The following is a 25003-nucleotide window of genomic DNA, read 5'->3' on the forward strand; positions in this document are numbered from 1 at the left end:
TTAGCAGGTATCCTTAAAGGGATAGTTGACACATTTTTTTTTTTTTTTTTTTTTTTTTTTGATTTACTAACAAAGGACATTTGATATTTCTAACTGTTGGATCTAACTGTCTGTGAGAAAATTCAGAAGTGGGTGTTGTTTAGAAATAATTTGATTGCTATCTGCCAGTGGTTCCTGTACAAGCCTGTTGATGAGACTTGATTTAACCTCAAAATTTCACAATTGCACAAACATGCCTTGCTTTAGGCTAAGTCAAGAGTACATAAACAGCCATAGTAAAAGTTGGCAGGATAGTGGTTTAACCCATAACCTATGTTTTTTTTATTTGCAATTAAAGGCTGTATTGAGGCCATCTACTGGTCCAGGCATAAGCCACTGAGGTCTGTCCATCAGCCTCATCTGTCAAATTCTTTTCATTCACAGCCACTATATCTTCACCCAAAACAAGCCCATGTGAGATAACAAACAAACAAACAAACAAACAAACTTACATTCATAAACCCTGGGTTTACATTCTTATTTGGTGTCAAAATCATTGATTGGACAAACAAAGGTGTCTAAAGTCGTAATAACATAGAAGTAGTGACAGATATTCCTCTCTGCATTGTTACATACATCTGGGTGAAAAGATGCCTTAAGAGCCTCTAAAGGGAGGTGGTGGTGGAAAAAAATTTAGATGGGAGGAAAAAAATTGCATTCCTTTGCAAAAATTTTTTTTGCGTTACCTTGCAAATAAATGAAAGCTTTAGCGTAAGTTCTGCCAGAAAGACTCAAATGTTAAATCACTTATTACCTTCTCATCTAACCAATCGTGTTCTAATACTCATAGTATAAAAGATCAGTACTTACACATGTCTGTGTTCGCAGATGCTGACGTCAACACTCACCTCCATCCTCCCCACCACCAGCATAATAGTCCCTTCCCATTCCTCCCAGGGGGTCGGCTGCACCCCTGCATTCATTTTCAGGCAAGAAATGCAGATTCTGTTACCCCCAAATCGACAGGGCTTGAAAGCTGTGAAGGACAGCGTACTAAAGAACCTTCCTTAGTTTGGAGGCACACAGCAGCAGAAGTCAGTGAAGGTGAAAGGAGCTGTGCTGCTTTGCAACTCGTCACTCTCACTCACACTCGTCACTCACAACTCGTACCTCTGTGCAGGCCTGGTGCAACAGAATGTGGGGAGGCAAAGTATTCACATTCACATTCATTGGTTGTATGGGTGTCGCAGTGACAAGGGCCCTTAACTTCAGGTATTTGGGCAAAAGGAAATTGCTCTTTTTTTGACCTAAAATTCACTCCCCTCTCCAAAGGGAGTGAGGCCCACCCCAAGTCCTGGAGCGAACAGTTCTGCTGTTTCTCCTTTCCTGGATCGCCCGTCTCAGGGCCGCTTCAAAGCCTTAGAAGGGTTCTTGACTGTCTGCCGACGAACAGACGGCGCCACCTGTTTGCAATAGGACTGCTAGGAACCCTGTTTGCTGGTTCAGGTTGTGATGGGTTCGGTGCAGCCTTCGCAGGAGCCTGTCCTCGACGATGATACCTTGGCTTCCTTGGAAGTGAACCCTCACGGAGGCAGGATTTGTTTGATGGCATCCGTCTGCTTTTTCACTGCCGAGAACTGCTATGTAGAGTTCTCGACAGTACCACTGTAGAGGCAGTCTTGGGCAATGGGGGCATTGAGAAAGCATATTTTCTCTGCATCTACGCAAGGTTTAGCAACAGATCAGACATCGCCTGACCAAAGGTCTGCGTCATAACCTTCGTAGCTCGAAGGGCATAGTCGGTTGCCGGACGTAGTTCCTGCATTACCTTTGGGTCAGGACTACCATCGTGCAGATCTTTAATGCTTTGGCCAGATAGACTTGCAAGATGACCATTGCGTGTAGGGTGGAGGCAGCCTGGCCAGTGACACTTTAAGCCCTCGCCATGAGGGATGAAGTCAACTTGCATGTCCTGGAAGGGAGCTTTAGACAATTCCTCCAGGTGCCGGCGTTTTGCGGGCACAACTGCGCCGCCGCCCCACCGTCGAGGGTAATGAGAGCAGGCATCCTTAACCCTCTGGGGTCAACAAATGTGCCGCCGCGTTTTGCTGGATTTTTTTTCACATAGCTGCAAAATAGACTTAAAATACTCCGGCATTCATGGTCATACAGACTTAAGAAATGTGAAAAAAATAAACTGTTAAATGTCTACTTTTTTATGTGTCTACTTACAATCGAAACAAAACACTGTGCTTTTGTAAAATAAAGAAAATTAACAGGGTGTGCTTTCTGCTTCTCCGTCTCTGTGAACGTTTTTTCTGGAGCATGTCTCTAAACATAGAGTCTAAACACACTCTAAACAAAACTCAGCGAAAAGGTTTTTTTGACTAGTTTTGGATAGATTATAACGTTTTTACAGTAAAATAGACTACAAATAAGCTTTTGTTCTCTAATTTCTGCTCATATGTTAAATATATAGTATGGGATGTTTTGTCAAAAATAAAGTAGGTATATTGAATTATTGTAACGCCATGTCAGCAGAGGGAGCCCTCTTCGGAGTATTGACTGTGTACTGCTCCCTCTGCTTCTACTTTCATTTCCTGTTTGAACAGTATTTAAGAAGAGATTGTGTGTTTGCACTTTGTGAAGTATTGCCAGTTCATCTGCCTTACTGAGTGTTTCCATTGTTTTCTGCCTGATTATCTCGTGTATGATTCTGCCTGATTTTCTGATTTATGCCTGTTAGATGACCCCTCTGTTCTGGTAGCTTGTTTTGGACTGATGACTGTTTTTGGACCTCTTGCCTGTTTACTCATCTCTGCCTTTTGGATTACCCTTGTGTATGTCGCTAGATTGGACTGCTATTGTGATTTTGACCTATTGCCTGGCTTAACGTTTCTGTCTCTAAAACCTGCTGCTAATAAACATCCGCAAATGGATTCTAATACCGCCTCAGCCTCGTCGTTACAATTATCAACTAAGATGTTTGAGTGTGTGTTCCAATTCAAACTAATGAATCCTTAACTTTGAAATACGTATGATAAAATGTATGCTTTTTACAAAGAAAGATTACACTTGAAATATTGTTAAAATTGTAATTGTTGTCGATTTACATGTGAAAACTATTTTATAAAATAGCAAAAAAAAATATTTACAAGGTAGATGTAAACAAAACCATAATAGGGCAATATAAGCCTTCTCATTAATTTTTTTTATTATTGTGTTTTATTAGTGACAAATTTGGGGAAGGCATAAATATTCCAAAACTTTCTGAAAATACAGTATGAGAATTAACTGCACAATTTTTTTTCTTTTGTCCTCACATTCTTTCTAGAAGTTGAACTTAGGGCGCTTTCACACTTCGGTTCGATTGCCTTGTCCGAACCTGAGTTCAATTGCTCCCCCCTCCCCCTGCCCCCGATGGACTGTGTTCACATTATATTATTTGTATCCGAACCACAGTACGTATGCGTCATCAAGCTGCAGCTGGCACGTAATTGTGTTGCTTGGTAACCGCTATGAATGAAAAGGCGTCAAAATGGACTGAATTGCTCTCTTCACATTTGTTCTTATTTTTTTGAACCTTTGGTTTTGTTTTCAAAGAAAAGATACAGAAGCACACTTGCATCTGTCTGCTGCAAAAGTAGGCAGAGTAGCAGAAATCATCTCCCTGCTTGCAGTGTGTCAATCCCGCTTCTCTTCAAGGTAAGTGTATACACACATACACACACACGCACGCACCACATTATACGTCATCGATTGTGTTCATATCAGCAGCGAACTGTACTGGAGTTCACATGAACCGTACCCCAGACCACCCTTTTTAAGCGGACTCGAGTACGGTTCGCGGGTGCGCACCTGAGTTCGGAAGACAGCGTTCACATCATCCAAACAAACCGAACTCTGGCGTCATTCGAACCCGGGTGCGTACCAAAAGTGCTCGTGTGAAAGCGCCCTTAGTGACATACCTGACTGAAAGGCTCATTATGTGGCTCATTATGCGGGTCATTGTCTTCTCAGGTGTGAATCAGAGCATTATTCATGATCATTCACGCCCCCACGCATATTGTCTTTCTAAACAAAAAGTGTCTTACAAAACTTAAATCAAAGTATTGTTTTATGTGAATGAGTAGACAGGATGAGGGGAGGGGAGGGGAGGGGAGGGGAGGGGAGGGGAGGGGAGGGGGGTTTAATTAACCTAAAAACTAAACCTATGTTTGTTTGTCTTTTGTTTTCACATGTAAATCGACAACAATTACAATTTTAACAATATTTCAAGTGTAATCTCTCAAGCCCCTGCCCCTTTTGTCTCAAAAAGTATTGTGCCCCTCTCTGATAAATGTAAATAATAATTATTATTAAAATAAATATTATAATAAATAACAATACACTTATACACCATTGCCACGAACAATAATAATACAAACAAATATTAAATATTATTTTTTTGGCGGAAGTATTTGGCGGAGGTGAAGTGGCAGTAGGCGGAGTTTTTTTCAGCGCTATGTACGCAGCAGTTCGCCGCGAGTCTTCAAACTGCATGGGCAGCAGGTAACATTAAGCTAATACGGAAAAGTTACATTTATCCTACCATGCTACTGTAAAAGTCGCGGCAGCATGTGCGTTATGCTTAACAATCATAAGAGTATAACTCAATTTCAGCCGCATTCTGAGTCTGACAATGTCATTCGTTTTTGTCCAGGCCATAGCAAGTGTAATTAGCTTGGGGAAATACATCTAGTGAAAGGAAATTTCATGTCCAAGGGAAAGTCCATGTCCAGCTCTAAATTGTAAGGAATTTATATCTTTGATTTCATAGTACACTTTACAATGAGGTTTATTTGTTTATTATTCATATTAACTAACATTAACTAATCATGCAAAACAACTAAAAACATTACAGATCATGTACAAAGTAAAAAATCATCAATTGTCAGAAAGTATCCAAGGGTTGTTCACAGAAAGAGAATGCCAACATGACTTAAGGGGAACTTGTACAATTCAAAAAGAACATAGGACCAATGCAAAATATCATTGCATTTCAGTTAAAGGTGTAAATCTATGGAATAGCTGTCACGAGGAACTAAAAATATGTGGGGCACTTAATAAGTTAAAGAAACTATTTAAAAAATAATGCACTGAAACTATATGAAACCATTTAAAGAATGTTAAATGAACAAGCTGCTTTTGTTGTATTTGGATTGTGCAATGGTATTGCATAGGAAATACTAATGTTTTTGTATTCTGTTTATATTTGTTTGTCAACATTATAATGATGTAAGACAATAATTATTTTTATTTTTTATTAAAATATGAGATGTTTTAAAAAGGTAGGCATTATAAGCAAGAGCTTCAGCCTACACCTGTTTCAGACTGTGCTGTTGTTTGTTAGCTCTACTGTGTCTGAAACTAAACTAAACATTTGTTAGGCTACTGTATTTGTTAATCTTAGTTAATAATAATACAACTTTTAATTGTTTGTTCATGTTATGTCACATTCAGTGCATTAACTAATGTTAACAAATACAACTTTTGATTTTAATAATGTTTTAGTAAATGCTGAAATTAATATTAACTAAGATTAATAAATTGTGTAGAAGTGTAGTTCATTATTAGTTCATGTTAATAAATTTAACTAATGAAACCTTATTGTAAAGTGTTACTGATTTCATGATAGCTAACACTTTATTGAATACATAGGCCTACAATTTATAACATCAACATAACTAAACATGAATTTCTCATAATTACAGACTTGATTCTCTGTTTTGTTTGGTAAAGTAAATAATAATTAGTTATATTATCATCATTTCCGAGAGAGGCTCTCTGACCTACTGCTGCTCTCCATCGAGTGAGATATTCCAAATAATTGTGAGGAAGTCATTAAAATATACAAAACACAACAGACAGACGGGTACTGCTTTAAATACAGGTGATTTATTTTAAAAATAAATGTTTTTTAAAAAAAGTGCCCTTTTTGGTCCTTCCGCCCCTGCCCCGGAGGAGGTCTGTGCACGCCACTGCCTGTACAAGCCTGTTGATGACAGTTGATCTATCTCAACAAACCTTAGAATTTCACAATTGCACCTGCCTTGCTTTAGGCAAAGTGTTCAACCTATAAACAACACCTATGGATGTTGCAATTAAAGGCTGTAATAAGGCCCTCTACTGGTCCAGGCATGAGCCACGGAGGTCTGTCCATCTGTCAGATTCTTTTCATTCACAGCCACAGTATGTTCACCCAACAGAACCCCATCTGCAGCCCCAGCAAAACCAAATAAATTTGTCCACACTGCTGAAGTATTATGAGAATTGCAAACCATTCACTCCTGTGGCCTTTTGAGATGAAGACACACTCAAGGTTCTCGGCCGAAATAGTAAGCCATCCGGGTATTTCTCAGTAATGTTTCTTGAATGCTAAGAATTCGGACATACTAATCTTTGTGGCTAATAAACACATTTTAAAATATTTAAATTATCAGGAGCTCCACTGGTGTTTAATTAGGTTTAATTATCTGAACGTGCTCCTCCCAAACTTTGTTAATAAAACATCATATAGTTTAGCAAAATGTGTCGTTTACTTGTGTAACCCTTGTTTCCCAATGGAGGGAACAGAGACAGTGTGTCGAAACTGACACTAGGGGGTCACTCTTGGGATACCCAAACACCTCTGACATATTCAGAAAAGGCCAGTGAAACTGGCATGTGGAATTTGCATGTCTGGCCACGCCCCGTAGATACGGGTATAAAATCCAGCAAAAACAGAATGTTGGCACAACATACCCAACCTTCAAACAACGTTTTGACAACATTGCCAAAAAGTTGCTATAACTACGTTGTGTGGTGAAGGTTATTTCAGCGTTGACATTAAACCATTGTTCAGGGCCATTGCTTAAGGTTGTGCCTATGGTGTCTTGACAACCACTGGACTACATGTGTACTCGTCACTGCCCTGAAGCACGAAAATCAGCCTTTTAAATTTCAACTGCTCGTTGGGCTCATTGTGTTGTCTCATTCTTCATCGAGAAAGGATATGGCCCATATGAAAAAAACCTGCAACGTTCATATACAGCAACCATATATCTTCAGTCGAGTACTTAGGCCATGTCATTGATGCCTCTGGTTTGCATACATCTCCATCCAAGGTTAAGGCCATTGTGTTCCAGTGCCCGAAAATGTAAGCCAGCTGCGGTCTTTCCTCGGTTTACTAAATTATTATGGGTGTTTCATTCCAAACATCACTACGCTGCTGAAACCTCTGCACAAATTGTTGTCATGAGAAAAATTGGAGGTGGACCTCTGAATGCCAGGAGGCATTCAAAAGAGCAAAGGAGGCACTTTTAAGGTCAAATGCCCTCACTTATTTTGACCCTGCTCTTCCCATCCAACTGGCCTGTGACGCTTCTCCATATGGTGTGGGAGCTGTCTTGTCCCACATCAAGCCAAATGGTCAAGAGAGGCCGATCGCATTAACTTCCAGGAGTCTGAGTAAAGCAGAAGCAAACTATGCTCAGATCGAGCGAGAAGCGTTGAGCATTGTGTTTGGAGTTTGCAAGTTTGATAAAGTACTGATAAGTACATCTTTGGAAGGAAGTTCACGTTGCTGACCGATCATCGCCCACTCACTGCAATTTTTGGCCCACACCATGGCATTCCCTCTCTTGCTGCCAGTAGGATGCAAAGATGGGCTTTGTTGTTATCCGCTCACACCTATTACATCAAATATCGGAAGTCGGAATTGCATGGAAATGCGGACGGTCTATCCAGATTGCCTCTCGCTGACAGGATAAAAGAGGCACACGTTGCGGAAATTTTCTCCTTTAGCCAGGTGTAAAGGGCCCCAGTAACAGCTGTGCAAGTACGTAAGAGCACATGCAATGACCCTGTCCTGTCCAAGGTCATGGATATCGTCATGACAGGAAAAGGTACGTCGTGGTGATCGACGAATAGGAATCTCGCTAGAGAGGCCAATCTACTTCGAATGAAACTAAACGAGCCAATGGATATTGGCGTGCAATCATTTGCATCAGCTGTGCAGCCTCGCAGTGCGGGTATTTAACGAGCAGATGGTGCGATTCCACTTCAGCTTTTTGCTTCGGAGCCGAGCGTTTCGATGCTGTTTAATCTACTGAGTGATCAAACAACGAGCAAGCTCTTTAAGATGATCTCTCGTGTCTGGTGCGGGTGATACAGCACAGCAGCGGGTCGACTTTCTTTTTCTCTCTCTTTTGTTTTTGTGTTACTGAGCAAAACAATAAAGCTGTTTTCACAGCTGGTAACGATGCGCCAAGAGCGCTGAATAGCCATTTAGAGAGACAGCGCGCGACAGGTTGCATATTTCCTGTCTGTGTCCGCTGTGACCGTTCCCCTGCGTGCTTCAGTACCAAGGAGAGTATTCCCCTGAAAGAGCTTACATGGGTGTGAGTTGCGACATTCCACCCATGTGTTTTTTTGGTTGCGCTCGTTTCCTGTCCTCACTGACGGCCACAATCACTGTTTCGCATGCCTGAGAAACATGTGAGACTGTGTTCGTGGGTGGTTCATGTTTTCGCATGGAAACATGACCACGTCGGCCCGCCGGTCAACTCTTCTTTCTCCGGAAAGCTTGAGTCCCCTCTGTTGTTGGCCAGCCCCTGCTTGTGTGTAAAAGCACTGCTGCAGGTCTGCTCGACACTCTGGGAGACCGTGGAGATCAGCGAGAGCTTCCGAAGGGCAAAACCCGACGGGTCTCTCGCTCCTCAGCGTGTCGTGTGCCGTCGAGCTGCCGGGCTACAGCGCGGATTGTCACGGCAACCCAGCGTTCGCTCGGCGCTCTAGGTGCACGGTCTCCTTGTCTATTCTCCATTGTAGTGCCCTCCCTGGTGGCCACCAGGAGAGGTCTACTTCAGTAGAATGGCTTGGGTGATCTGAGGGCTGAGGGCTTCTCCTTCGGGGAACCAACCCCTTAGGGCTACTCCCTCTCTAGCGCATCACAAGTTGTGCAGCTTCTGGATGGGATTGCTGGTCCTTCAAAATTGGAGGAACCTAGCGTTTCATTCAGGGCTCCAGCTGAGGGCAGATGTCGATTGCTGCATCGGAGAGAGGGCCTGTTTCATTCTAGAAATGAGGGTGATGCTGAGTTCCCACTGTAATAGTGTGTGTGCTTATGCTGAATCAGATTCAGAACTGACAGCCATGCTTTCCCGGGTCTTTCTCGGATGTGCATTGAAAACTTAGCAGTATGGAGCTATTTTGGTGCCAAAATATGGAACGCCAAAGTTTTCACCTCTCTCGTTACCCTCGATGGTGGGGTGGCTGTGCCTCTGGCGAGCCACCTCTGCCCTGCATGCGAGGCCATGGTACTCTTATTGCACGAGGGTAGTTCTGAGCCGGAGTTGAGCTCCGAAGTTGAGCTTTTTTGCCTCTGAAACGCAACAAAGATACTGCTCTGAAATCCCTTTTTGCATGCCTAGAAGAAGTAAAAATGTGGTTTTCTCAAAATTTCTTATTTCTGAATGAATCCAAAACCGAGGTTATAGTCTTTGGCCCCCATGACAACTTTAATAGCAGTAACATTGATCTGGATCACCTCTCTCCAACTTCATCTTGCATTAAAAACTTAGGTGTTTTCTGGGATCAGAACTTCAAATTCGAAAAACAAATTAATGCGGTGATTAGTTCTTGTATTTTCCAGTTACGTCTTCTCTCTAAGATCAGATCCTCTCTTTCTGAGAAAACCTTAGAGATTGCTGTCCATGCGCTCATTACATCGCGGTTGGATTATTGCAACTCCCTCTACTATGGCATACTCAAACACTCTATTGCTCGTCTCCAATTAGTACAGAATGCTGCTGCAAAGTTTCTCAAAAGAAAACGCAAATTTGATCATGTTTCACCTATTTTAAAATCACTGCACTGGCTACCTGTGCATTTTAGAATTGAATTTAAAATTCTTCTCTTTGTTTTTAAATCCGTAAATAATCTGGCACCGAGCTATTTGTCCGAGCTTCTCTGTCCACATAATCCCACACGAAACCTGAGGTCTGGTGATCAGAAACTTTTGTCTGTCCCCAGATCACGGTTAAAGAATAGAGGAGACAGAGCCTTTGCGATTGCTGGCCCTAGGCTGTGGAACAGCCTTCCATTTTACATCAGAGCGGCTCAATCTCTTACTGTTTTTAAATCCTCTCTTAAAACCTACTTTTTTTCTTTAGCTTTTAATACATTGTGAGCTTTTGTCATGAATATGTGGTTATGTTTTGTATCTTGTGTATTGTTCAGCACTTTGGTCAGCCCTGTTTGCTGTTTTTAAATATGCTATATAAATAAATACAAACTTGAAACTTGAGCTGCGCTTGTCAACTGAGCGTGTTCAAGTCACAGCGCAGGCCCTTGGCCAGACGATGTCCACCTTGGTGATCCAGAAGCACCTCTGGCTGTCCTTGCAGAGGTGCGAGAGGTCGTCAAAGTACGCTTTCTCGATGCTCCCATCTCACAAGGTGGCCTTTTCGGTGACACTGTTGAGAATTGGTCCAGCAGTTCTCCGCAGTCAGCAGCAGACTGAAGCGCTTCCCCCGACGTACCACCAGAGCGCCTCGTGGGCCGCCCCTCAGTCTACTCGTCGCCAAGGGTGTCATCCCCTGCAAAAAAAAAAAAGAAACACTCCGGCACAGCCTGCTCTACTGTGTTCGCTGCAGGAGGATGACACCGCCCGTCTCAGCCGATGTTTAAGTGGTCGGTGAAACAATGACCCCTGAGATGGGTGACCCAGAGATGGGTGGAGCTGCTCTCTCCCGGTGGAGGGCTGGGGAACGAATCTTTTGAGTGTTCCACCACTGGAGTCACAGTGATACCTAAATTCTCTCTCTCAAAAAAAAAGAGCAGTTCCTCTATCCCTGGGTCTGAAGAGGGCCAGGAGAGCAGTGGGAGGAGAGAATCCTCACCACTCATCCGCCTCTTCTATCGCCAGCAGGCAACAGTGTGCGGTTTGAGAACGCAACCAAGCTGCCTCCTGCACCTCTGCCCTGTGGAACCAGGTAAGTGTTGCTCAGCACACTCAGACTCCGCTACGGGCCGCCTCACAGAGAGAGCCTCCCGAGCCGAGCCCCTGTGTTCCACCTCGCTGCCCCACTCCGGGTATGCCTACGGTCCCTTTGGTCCTGCTTGTACAGTCTCTGCGAGCCTGGTTAGTGCTCCCCAGTCTGTCTCGCTGGCTCATTCGGACCATCAGGCTCAGCTCTGCGATTCAGTTCGCCCAGTATCCCCCCAAGTTTCGGGCCATCCACTCCACTACAATGAGAGCAACCGATGCCCATGTTTTGCGCGCGGAGATCGTGGTCCTACTGGCGAAGGACGTGATAGAGCCGGTCCCTCCAGCCGATATGAGGTCAGGACACTACAGTCCCTACTTCATTGTACCCAAGAAAGGTTGTGGGTTACGACCTATCTTGGATCTGCAAGTTTTGAATTGGAGCCTTCACAAGCTACCATTCAAAATGTTCACGCAGAGACGCATTTTCGAATGCATCCGTCCCTGAGATTGGTTGCAGTGATCGACCTGATGGACGCGTACTTTCATGTCTCGATTCTTCCTCAACACAGACCGTTTCTGCGCTTTGCGTTCGAGGGTCGAGCATATCAATACAAGGTCCTGCCCTTCGAGCTGTCCCTGTCTCCCCGTGTCTTCACGAAAGTCACAGAGGGGGCCCTTGTTCCCATGAGAGAACAGGGCGTTCGCATCCTCAACTATCTCGACGACTGGCTCATACTGGCACACTCTCAAGATCATTTATGCGAACACAGGGACCTCATGCTCAGGCACCTCAGCCAGCCAGGCCTTCAAGTCAACTGGGAAAAGAGCAAACTCGCCCCCGTGCAGAGGATCTCTTTTCTCGGTATGGAGTTGGATTCGGTCGTTCAGACGGCGCGCCTCACAGAGCAATGCGCTCAGTCGGTGCTGAACTGCTTGAACACGTTCAAAGGCAGGACGGCGGTCCCACTGAAATTCTTTCAGAGGCTCCTGGGGTATATGGCAGCGGCAGCAGTGGTAACTCCGATCGGGGTGCTCCATATGAGACCGCTTCAGCACTGGCTTCACGGCCGAGTCCCAAGATGGGCGTGGCATCATGGCACTCACCGGGTGACAATAACACCGGCGTGCCGCCAGACCTTCAGCCCGTGGTCAGACCCCTCGTTCCTTCGGGCAGGAGTCCCCTTGGAACAGGTGTCCAGGCATGCTGTGGTATTTACAGATGCCTCTGCCACCGGCTGGGGTGTCACATACAACGGGCATGCAGTGTCAGGGGTGCGGACGGGCTTGCTTGCAGTACGTCTCACTCTGAGCCGCTTAAATCTGCGTACATCAACCAACGAGGTGGTCTACGCTCCAGTCGCATGCCGCAATTTGCCCGCCATCTCCTCCTCTGGAGTTAGAAGCATCTGAGGTCGCTTCGAGCCATGTATGTCCCCGGTGTGCTCAACCATGTGGCCGACGAGCTATCACGAGCTGTGCTTCCGGGAGAATGGCGACTCCACCCCCAGGTGCTTCAGCTGATTTGGAGAGAGTTCGTGTAGGCTCAGGTAGACCTGTTTGCCTCCTCAGAGACCGCCCACTGCCAGCTGTTTTACTCCCTGACTGAGGGAATACTCGGCACGGACGCACTGGCACACAGCTTGCCCCGGTGCTTTCCCCCAGTGAGCCCACTTGCACAGACACTGTGCAAAGTCAGGGAGGATGAGGAGTAGGTCCTTCTGGTGGCTCCCTATTGGCCCACCAGGACCTGGTTCCCAGAACTTATGCTCCTCGTGACAGTCCCTCCCTGGCCCATTCCTCTGAGGAAGGACCTTCTGACTCAGAGACGGTGCACCTTATGGAACCCGCAACCAGAACGCTGGAAACTCCATGTCTGGTTCCCGGGACACGGAGGTTCTAGGTGACTTACCCCCAGAGGTACTTCACACCATCACTTCTGCGTGAGCACCATCTACGAGACGTGCGTACACCTTGAAGTGGAACCTGTTTATCGAATGGTATTCCTCTCGCAGAGAGGACCCCCGAAGATGTTCGATAGGGTCAGTGCTTTCTTTCTTGCAGCAAGGGTTGGAGCGAAGGCTGTCTCCCTCCACCCTCAAAGTACATGCTGCCGCTATTTCAGCATATCATGACCACATAGATGGCAAAACAGTTGGAAAGCATGACCTGGTCGTCAGGTTCCTTAGGGCGGCGAGACATTTAAATCCTCCTCGCCCCCCCTCCATACCCTATTGGGACCTTTCCCTGGTGCTTCGAGCACATCAGGATGCTCCCTTTGAACCTTTGCAGTCAGCAGACTTAAAACTTCTCTCCTTGAAGACTTTGCTGCTGATTGCACTGGCCTCGATCAAGAGGGTAGGGGACCTGCAAGCATTTTCGGTTGACGAATCATGCCTAGAGTTCGGGTCGGGTGATAACCATGTTGTACTGAGACCCTGGTCTGGCTATGTGCCTAAGGTTCCTACCACTCCCTTTAGAGATCATGTAGTGAACCTGCAAGTGCTGCCCCTGGAGGAGGCAGACCCAGTCCTGGCTTTGCTCTGTCCCGTTCGCGCTCTGCATATGTACGTGGACAGAACTCAAAGCGTCAGGACCTCAGACCAGCTCTGTCTGAAAGGCTGTATCCAAGCAGAGGATGGCCCACTGGATAGTGGATGCCATCGCCTTGGCTTACAAAGCTCAAGGTGTGCCCTGCCTGCTCAGGTTGCATGCACACTCCACGAGAGGCGTTGCATCCTCCTGGGCGCTGGCACGTGGCTCCTCGCTAACAGATATCTGTAGAGCTGCGGGTTGGGCGACACCTAACACGTTCGCTAGATATTATAGCCTACGTGTAGAGCCCGTGTCCTCCCATGTTCTCACCCTAAACGGGCAGAAGCACTGTGAGTACCGGCTCTGTCGGCTTGCTGCACCCTACTGTGCATCCTTATTGCTCCAGAGTCAAACCTGTTAACCCTCTGAGGTCGGCAAATGCGCAGGCGCGTTTTGCTGGATTTTCTTCACATTGTAGCACTATAAACTTAATACTCTGTCATTTATGGTCATACAGAAAAAAGAAATATAAAAAAAGAATCTGTGATATTTTTACTTTTGTATGTGTCCACTTACAATCAAATCAAAACATTGTGCTTTTGTAAAATAAAGAAAATAAACAGGGTGTGCGTTCTGCCTCTCCGTCAAAACAACAAAACACTTAACAAGTCTCTGCTTTTCGTCGAGTTTGAAAGACGCGCAGTGAGCTTACATTGGCATTACCTCAGAAGAAGAAGAACACGATTTGAAGACAAGAAAGATGTAAGGTAAGAAATCCTTACATATTAGTTTGTTATTGTTGCATAAATTTCACATTGCAGTTGAACTGTTGCTAGATACATGGTGAATATTATAATATTTAGACCCGTGTTTACTGTTACTGTGTTTGTGGATATCTGCTCAAACGTAGATATGTATATGGTAACCATAATGTTTTATATTTGAGCGCAATCGCGTTTGAATGCATCATATTTGATACATTCGAAAAGCAAAACGCACCAAACAGCTTCATGTTTTTACTATTATCTCATTTCATATCATCATAATGAATGGAAACATTTGAAGTAACATGATAATCAATATATTTTTCTCTAGCTTAGTTGTTACTGAAATATTTTGGAAGATTTATAGGCTGCTATGGTTATTGTTATTATTATTTTATGCAGCACTGCGCATAGCCTATGCTTACAAGGCACAACAAACCTGGTGTTCATTATATTATATATTATTGGAAACATTTGTGTGTGTGTGTGTGTGTGTGTGTGTGTGTGTGTGTGTGTGTATTCTGTGAATTTTAAAAAGCAATTTTAACCAGAAAAATCTAAAATGTATTCCCAAAATTGTGCAGGCCTTTCTCTTGATATCAGTATGTTCACTTTTTTTTTTTTTCAGGGCCCAGATGCCACTGAGTCCTGCTGACTTCAACATGCACATGAGTCTCTGTACATGAACATGGTGAAAATCAAACACCTTGGAAATGAAAGGTATGTACAATGTTTTTAGGAATGGCACAAAGGTCTCTGTCTTTGGATCATTGTTTTCAATGAGTGCTTTTTTGTCATTTGTTGTGTATCTTTGGATTATGTTGTGTTGTAAATAAATCAAACAATCTAAAAGCCATTCTTTTTTAAATCTCCTCATTCTTTGTGCAAGGTTGCTCAGAATGATAGGGCCTGATAGCTCCTAATAGGGCCGTTAGGGGAGGGTCTTTGTCTTTCTCAGGTGTGAAAATTTCTCACCAGAGCTGGTGCTTACATATTAATGAGCTCCCGCATAAAGCTTTTTCACACAAAACACGTCGTACATTTTTTAAATCAATATATTGTCTTATCTGAATGAGCAGTCAGGGTGATTTTCACATAGTTTTAGAGCAAATATTCTAGGCTACGTCATACAATTTTCAATGGGTATGGGTTTCATGACCTTATTTCAGTGAGATTTTTTTTTTTTGTATTTTCACAAACCATGCATAAATGTCATTATCTCAAAACTACAAACTTTTACATACATGCTGCTGATATATTATTGTAGCAGAGTTTGTGCTGAATACAGTGTAATTAGACTTTAGCCATGAAAATGTCACAAGTAACAGAAATAAGCACAAATGTCAGAGCATGTCAGAACACCTCCAGGGCCCAGAAAACAGTTTAGACCCCAGAGGGTTAACATCCTCTGCCCGGACATGGCGGAGTGTCCGGTGCCAGGCCTTTATCCGCTGAATCCTTGAGAACTGGGTCTAGGTTGGGTCCCACATGATTGACCCTACGGGGATCCCATGTGTGTATATTCTCCATGGCTGCTCCTAAATGGAAGCTCGTGTCTTTCCCTTGGGCTAAGTCACCCACTATTCATATGCAGTAAACCCTCGGGTTAGTCCATATGTGTATTCCCACATAACTCTCCTTAACCTGTTAAGCTGCAACGCCACTTTTGAAAAATCCCCAGAAATGACATACCCAAACTTAAACAGATACAGTTCATGAACCCTTTGTACTAAAAGCACAAGTATGATCTCATTTGAAAGCTGACACCTGGCAGTTTATTGTAAATGTAGAATTAATTATTGTCATAATGAAAAAAATTGTTATAAATAGCTTCAAAGTTTTGTAAAGTTATTAGAAATTAATTTTTATGAAACATCCTCATGAAAATAAAATTGAAGTTGGCACTGGAGCAATCTAGAAATGCACTACAGCTAAGGCCACATGTCTAAACATTTTATATTTAAAATCTGAAGATAATAAGTCCAAAACTCTGTATTTAGTTAAATGTTTTTCAAGACCATGTCAATGACTTTATTTTGATTTGCTACTTTAAAATGCTACTGATGTTTATTGCCATCTTCTAAACATCAATTCAGTATATTGTCTCTATTGTTTTGTGGTGCAAACGAGCCCCATTCAGTCTCAGTCTCCCCCTGCACACATTCACACCTCTCCAGCCTGGTTATGGCTCGAAATATGCATTTCTTTTGTCTGCATTATAGTTACTAACGACTGGCTATTCACAAGCTATTCATAGGGTTTCAATCCCTAATTTCTTTTATCAAAGTTCTCACTTAACATTTAAAAACTGGATCAAATGCCCTGCTTGAATTTCAGTAAGCATATTTAGAAAAAAAACATAAAAGGATAACTGCTATATGTGGCAGGTGCACCTAGGGCTAGCTAGCATGTTAGCTTAGCACACCATCAATACACGACAATTTATGAGATTAAAACCATGTTTGTGCTCCAAACTTAATTTATAACGCAAGTCGAGTGTTTTAAATAATCTTCTGTGATATAATTTCGCTTCAGATAAAAAAATCAGACATAAAATATATATATATATTTTATTCTGCACAATGATAAAGTCTATATCGATTAGCATTACATTATAAATATAATCTATTATTATGGAAATACCTGACATTACTCGAAGAACACAGGTAAACCAAATATCATTTCAATCATGTTTATTGTCTTCAAAACATGTTACAGCGATCTCTGATAGCTTTGAATGTGTTCGAGACTTCCTGGAATGTCACATGATCATGCCTCTTCTTCATGTTCTATATATGGACTATTATTGTGCATAATAGCGCCCTCAGGCTGTTGGTATGGATTGAAAACACAATACATCACAGTATCCTGCGCTCATAATGATTACATCGACGCATTTGGGCATAAATTCAATAAATATTATTCCTGTCTATAGAAATCTGATGAAAACCTATGAAAATATATCAATATTTCTCCAAATCTGCACATTTTTGAGCTAAAGCCCTGAGGGACGTTGTTTTGTGTATCGCTGTCATGACGACAGCACGGGAGTTTTTTATGAATGAAAGCGGCTGACGGTCATAATTCATATTAAAGGTATCGACTCATTTTTTCATTTCATAACTCCTGACACAAATTAAGACATAACTGTCACTATAAGTTTTTCAGAATACAATAGTGGTCAAATACTGAAACTTGAGTCTTATATCTTTTTAATGATGTATAGTTTGTCAATGTATAACATTAAATCTGATAGTAATTTTTAACTAAATAAAAAAAAAAACGCTTCAGTGCGCCGACGCACTGGTGAAGCTTAACAGGTTAAGAATGTGGCTCCCGCAGGGTTCCCCTCCCTCAGATCGGGCACGCTTTCCCAGTGTTATCCAATAATCTCACTGTATGGGTTATCACAGAACAACATTGACAGATACTCTCTGTGTAAGCCCTCTCCTATCGTCCTTCCAGGCAAGAAGTTGTGGAGGCTTACACAGGGCGCTGGATGGGGTGCAGCAGCTGTGGCGCTTTGGTAGGGATTCCTATTCGTCGATCACCACGAAGTACGTCGTAGTGACTGGATGATGGGGAACGTCTCGGTTACATATGGTAACCCTCGTACCCTGAGGGAGGGAACGGAGACGTACATCCCGTCGCCACATCTGCTGTGACCCGCCAGGGCAGCCAGCTCACCGGCTCGGCTCCTCACCAAAAAACTGAAGTGCAATCACACCAGCTGCTCGTTAAATACCCGCGCTGCGAGGCTGCACAGCTGATGCAAACGATTACACGCCAATATGCATTGGCTCGTTTAGTTTCACTCGAAGTAGATTGGCCTCTCTAGCGAGATTCCTATTCGTTGATCACCACGACGTACGTCTCCGTTCCCTCCCTCAGGAAACAAGGGTTACCATATGTAACCGAGACGTTACTTCTGGTGGCCAGGAGTGGACGGCCAAATTGAGGAAAAGGCAAGAACATGTACGTCATGCCAGCGCATATGTAATATACCACAACTGGCACTGCTGCACCCATGGGAATATCCAGAAAAACCATGGCATCACATTCATGTTGATTTTGCAGGCCCAGTCGAGGACAAAATGCTGCTGGTTGTCGTGGATGCACACAGTAAGTGGCCTGAGGTGGCTAACATGAAATCTACCACAGCTGAAAAGACAATTGAGAAACTGGGAGAAATTTTCAGTAGATTTGGACCTCCAGTGCAGCTTGTCTCAGATAATGGCCCCCAATTTACATCTCACGAGATGGCCACATTTCTACAAGCAAAAGGGGTGCAGCATATCATGTCATCACCTTACCATCCTGCAACAAATGGGTTAGCAGAAAGGTTTGTCCAAACCATGAAACATGCCTTGAAAGCTTCACTCGGGCAGGGGACATTTCATCAACGCCTTCATAGCTTCTTGCTGTGCTATCGCAGTACTCCGTACACAACTACCAAAGTGTCACCAGCGTCTTTGTTGTTCAATAGAGAGCTCAGGACAAGTTTTGAGATGCTTAAATCTGCAACACTCAAAGAAACTGTCTTACGACAGCAAAAGAATCAGGTACAGCGACGGAACCTGCGAGCCAAGGACAGAACCTTTTCGATAGGCTCACCAGTGCTGGCCCGGAACTATGGTGGTGGTCCGAAATGGGTTCCGGCTACTGTGGAGGCTCAGACGGGTCCAGTCTCGTATAAAGTCAAAACTGCTGGGAATTTTTCGTGGAGGAGACACACTGATCAGTTACTTAAGGGAGCCAACGCATTTACGGATCTTCCCGAAGTCGCGGATGTCACTGACGAAATTAGTGACAGTACTATCCAGTAAATCCTTCATTACTTTCCCTACCAAAGCGCCACAGCTGCTGCACCCCATCCAGCACCCTGTGTAAGCCTCCACAACTTCTTGCCTGGAAGGCCGATAGGAGAGGGCTTACACAGAGAGTATCTGTCAATGTTGTTCTGTTTCACTCCTCTATCAGAAATCTTGTGAGGAGCACTGGTCGAGGCAAATTTATGGTGAAATTATTGTCTTTCCACTTCCGTATTATGGCCCCAAAAGTGATTCAGAAAATTCAGAAGCTTAGAATGGTGCCTATAACCAATGCCATCGTTATGTTTTGCAACAATTAGGTTGCGAAGGTCTTGAGACAGCTCTTTGCTTTTACCCATCATGAGATGTGTCTTGTGTGACACCTTGGCAATGAGACCTTTTTGTAGGCCATCATTTGGGACTGAACCAGCTGTTATTAATTTCCACTGACAGGGGGCTGGATTGCTTTTTAATTACTGTAAGTTTTCAGCAGTTGTCTTGGCTTTCCATGCCTTTTTGCGCCTCCCTTTCTTCATGTGTTCAATACTTTTTCCCTGTGTCATTTCACATTATTACACATAACTTAATTTCTGAACTTATTTTTGTTTGTTTCTTTGTATGTATGGCTTACTTGGGTTGTTACCAACATCTGTTGAAAATTTCATGTCAATAGCACCTTTGGAAATATATTTACTGAGAAAAATGATGACGTGTTCAATACTTATTTCCCCCGCTGTATATATTTGTTTTATAATTATTTATTTTGCTAGACTGTTCTAGACTGAACTGATTTCGATGTTGCTTTTGCAAAAATGTTTCTGTGTGTGCCCTGCCACAATACACACTGTCACAAAGAATATACAACAGATTTGTGCATGCTACAAATGTAAGCTTTGAATATGTGTGTATGACAGTATTTATTAGTATTTGTCTCTAATTAAAAACACTTGTGATGAACTTGAATCCATCATGTGGCTTTCTACATTTACCACATGTATTATGGTGGATATCAACATTGTATTGGGGTAACACTTTAGAATAATGGTCCGTCATTAATAAGTAACTATGCAGGAAGTAATGAAGGATTTATGAGTAGTTCTACATTAACACCTCAGCTACTACTATTAACTAATATGGAAACAATATTAACTAATCAGTAAGTAATATCGAATTTAGGACTAAGATAGTTCCTTATTAGGTAATTAATAGTTACTTAATGAGATTGGCATCATTAAGAACTTATAAGTAACTATGACAACTTATAAAGAATTACTAATTAATTACTAATCACAACATTATCGTGTCTGAGACGTTAGCAATTATCTTTTTTTTACCTTCAACGTGGTCATAAAATTCATCACTATTTACTCAAGTGTTACCTAGTCACTCTTCAAGGACTACTTGTGATCTGGACCATTATTTTAAAGTGAAAAAGATGTTTTTCACTTTAAAATAATGGTCCAGATCACTAGTAGTTCCTGCATAGTGACTGGGTAACACTTGAGTAAATAGTGATGTATTTTATGACTATTTTCATAGTAAAAATGATGACTGATTACGTTTCAGACACACGATAATGTTCTTTATAATTTGTCAGTTAGTTAATAGTTATTAATGAAGCTAATCTCATTAAACGTACAATATGTTTTCGCCGCTAGGGGTCACTAACCTCTTACAATAACAAAGGTGTAGTTTGATGAAGCAACATTTGCTAAGAATTATGGATCTTGTCGTCAACGTCAAGCCGACCGATCTAATAATGTTTATGGATGAGTGACAGTTATCAGCTCCACACGCAATGCGAGTCCCGCGGATATAAAAGGAATATGGACATTTTATTCTACCGAACTACACGCAAGTGCAGAATTACTACTCACAGGTCAGTTTATTAGACAAATTAAACTTGTGAGGTAACGCAGCGCTGTTTCACTTGGTCTAACATTACACTATCACACTAAACTGCATTTGAATGTGTTGAAATTTATGTTATTCTATGTGTTAGTTTGTCTGTATGAGACTAGCAGTAAGCTAGATCAACATTAGAATAACATACAGATCATATTCTAACATTTTATCATTGTTGAACTATATAACATTGATTAGTTTTATGTAAATGTGCTCACCTGTTTAATAAAGTACATGTAGGACCAGTCGAAGTCTCGGACATGGAGCTCTCGGCATCTCAAAACACCGCGCTGATATTGATTCTCGTTTTAGTTCTCCTTTTTTATCCAAAGTCTGCTTGCCATGGTCCATAATGTTTGAACGAAACAACAACAGCGTGCAGACAGACATTACGAACTACACAGTTGTCCACGTCTGTCGCCTTGGTTACTACCAGAGGGCTCTGGTTACTATGGCAGTACGAGCGGAAACCAGGGAGAATGCGGATATGACGCCATTGATGGCGACAAAATGGAAATAAAGAAACGGTCCGTGTCTTCGAATTAAATTACAAATTTCTCCTGGTTTGAAAGTTGTTGGAAACAGTTGGGATAATGTAAGTACACAACTAAAAAAATATATAACATAGATATAGGGCCCTATCTTGCACCCAGCGCAATTGACTTTGTACACCGACGCATGTATCATTCCTATTTTGCACCCGCGCAAAGCGCGCTTTTCCCTCCACAGAAGCACGTCGCTAAACTAGGGAATGAACTTGCGCTCCCTGGGCGGTTCAGCGCAAAAAAGGAGGTGTGTTCCGGCGCAAACGTTCCTTCATGCTATTTTGCAGGTTTAGAAAACAATTGCGCCACTAACCAGGAAAAAATAGTTTAAAGTCAGTGGCGCATTGCGCATGTTATTCATATGCTATATTAAGGGTGCATGCTTGGCCATAATCAATGTAGCGTGTGCACAACGCGCACTTTGATTCTCTCATCTACACAGAAGCAGCAGTTTTCATTTTTGCAAATCATACATTATTATGATAGATAGATAGATAGATAGATAGATAGATGGATAGATAGATAGATAGACAATTTATTATAAAAGCATACATCTAGCTTACACATTTACCCAAATTATCATACGCCTTTTTAACCGAAGTTAATTTGGGTGTGTTTCTCCATCCCCAACGTCCCTGACGAGAATGTCGGTCTCCTCGGCTGTGAACCGCTCCTGGCCGCTCATTCCTCTTAAAGGGAATGTGAGATGACGCTCTGATTGGTTTATTTCACGTTACGCCCAAACCACACCTATGAATAATGAAGCTACGTCAGGCCAACCCATTTTAGATTTGCGCCGGGCGCAAGAGTCATTTATCCCGCCGGGAAAATAGCAACTGCGCCAAGACCCGCCCACAAAGTTACTTGCACTTTGCACTTTGACACTTGCGTTTCAGATCGTTAAAATAGGGCCCATAGTGATTTTTGCTATTTTTAAAGCAAAAAAACTACATACTGTACCTTTAAGTAATTATTGATTACCTAATATGGAATAATCTCCTAAATTGTATATTACTTACTGATTAGTTAAGCTTGTTTCTTTATTAGTTAATAGTAGTAGCTGAAGTGTTAATGTAGAACTACTCATTAGTCCTTCATTACTTACTGCATAGTTACTTATTAATGACGGACCATTATTATAAAGTGTCACCTGTATTGGTATATTAATATTAAATTAATTTTTTAATATTAAAAAATACCAGTTATTTTTAGCTTTTTTCACTGCTTGTAATTCCAAACTGGTATTTCTAACAACATTATTTTCACGAGTTCACATCTACATATAATTAGTACAATAAGTTTATGCGTATTTGGCGTGCTGTCCGGGGGGAGGGCTCCGAGCTCGGAGTTAGGCCCGAACCCAGAGTACTCCCCCCAGTTGGTAAGTGTAGATGGAACTGTAAGTGAGGAGATGGGGTGGAGGAGGGATGCTGACAAACTTTCAATGAACAGAGATAGGTCTGCTGTGAATTTATACTCTGTCATTGAGTTGATTACTGATTAATCTCCAGCTGTGCATAATTTGGTTAATTATCTGAACCTGCTCCTCCCGAACTTTGTTAATAAAACATAATTTCACGAGTTCACATCTACATATAATTAGTACAATAAGTTTATGCGTATTTGGCGTGCTGTCCGGGGGGAGGGCTCCGAGCTCGGAGTTAGGCCCGAACCCAGAGTACTCCCCCCATAAAAGCCAGGTAGCGCAGGACAGCAATCGTAAAATGATGTGGAATTAATCCCCCCAAAAGTGCAGGGCATGAGAAGGTATTTACTAAAAATGAGCTTGACTGTTCGACCGGGAGGGCTCTCGCGACATCCGACGGGAACTTGGATGCTCACGGCATCGGACGGATAAGCCCATTCGGCAGTTGAACTGTCAACTCGATGACGCAAGATTTTTACGAGCGTGATTTGATAAAGAGTTTAGCCATTCAACTGGGAGGGCCCTCACAGCGTCCGACGGGAACTTGGATGCTCACGGCATCGGATGGGTAGGCCTCGCCAGCGGAAGGGAGGGCGCCCGCTGGACTCTGTCGGGGGGCTCGACCGGCGCTTCGAAGGGGGCTGGGACACGGGAACAGAACCCTCGCGGCCCGACGAATGGGGAGCCAACACAGCGACACAAGTGCGGCCGCCCCACGACGACTAAGACGGGCAGACTCTCACTGCGATTCGAACGGGAGGGCTCGATCAGCGCTTCGGAAGGGAGGCAGAGCCCGGCCTTTGAACGAGGAGCCATTACGTGTGCGAACGGGGGAGCCTGCCATTGTTTGTAAAAAATACGCTGTATTGTAGATGTTTATGGTATCGAGCTAGAACGCAGCGAACCAAATGATACTGGAAGTGGGTTGGAACGTGGTACTGGTACTGAGAGTGACAATGGATGGAGCGCAGCAGGTGATGGAAATGAATGATTTAATTATGGCTTGGTGAGCGTTTTGATGTGGAAGCGGTTGGATCTGATGTAGGTTTTGAACGCTTCTGATGTGGGCCGAGTAGGGATTTGAACATTGAACGTTTATACTGCAGTAAATCAAACGAGAGTGGTACAGTAGGATGGGGGTTGGCGGATTGAAAATATAACGAAGTGACCTTTTTGCTCGATCAGTTTACTACTTGTTTAATGAAGAAAATATGGTTTCGATATCTACAATCTGTAAATCTGAGATTGAAGGATAGGTATTTGAGTCGACGTTAGATGTGATAGTCAATTTGGAGCGGTGGAGAAAACCGAAGACAGCTAGGACAGACGTGCTTCCAGTGTGCAGACGGAGTTGGTGGAATGGTATGCGAGACAGAGTGTTGGAATACATTTGGTGAGTATGTCAATTGCAATAGATTGACTGGTATCCGGACGAGTGGGATAAGTTCTTGAATCCTTTAATGAGCAGGGATGTTTGAGATTTATGGCGGGGGCAGGCTTACCGTAGACTAATTTATTGAAAACTGAATGCTGGTTAGGTAGCTCTATTAAGCTTTTTATGCTTCTGGCACCAACGTCCCGAATTTCTGGAAAGAGTAATGGGAGAGAGTCAGCGATTTGATTGTGCTCCTGGAACGTGTTTGGCAGTTATTACAAACTAATCAAGCGGAGTTCCAGATGAGGCATCTGAGGAGTGGCAATTAACACGGGTGAGTAAGAACGACCTTTGTTGATGCAGTGCATAGTTTAGTTTGTCGCGATGGACCAGGATTCTGTTAGTTGACCACTTTCCCCCCTGAGAAAGCCATGACGTCGATTAGAAGGAGCTGTCAATGGCTTAAATCAAGGGGGAAGGAGATGTAATCGAAGAAAAAGGTTAAGCCATTCCACTGATTAGAGCAAGTTATCCATAAACTCAGGGCGAGGAGGTGCGTGATGAAAGGGCGACCTTGCGGAATTATGTGTATAGCATGGTTTAGGTGGCCGAGCGGCGAGAAGAATTCGTGTTTGGAATTATTTGGGCAGTCTAT

The sequence above is a fragment of the Squalius cephalus genome (genome assembly GCF_949319135.1).
Source record: "Squalius cephalus genome assembly, chromosome: 23".
In the NCBI taxonomy this organism is placed as follows: Eukaryota; Metazoa; Chordata; class Actinopteri; order Cypriniformes; family Leuciscidae; genus Squalius; species Squalius cephalus.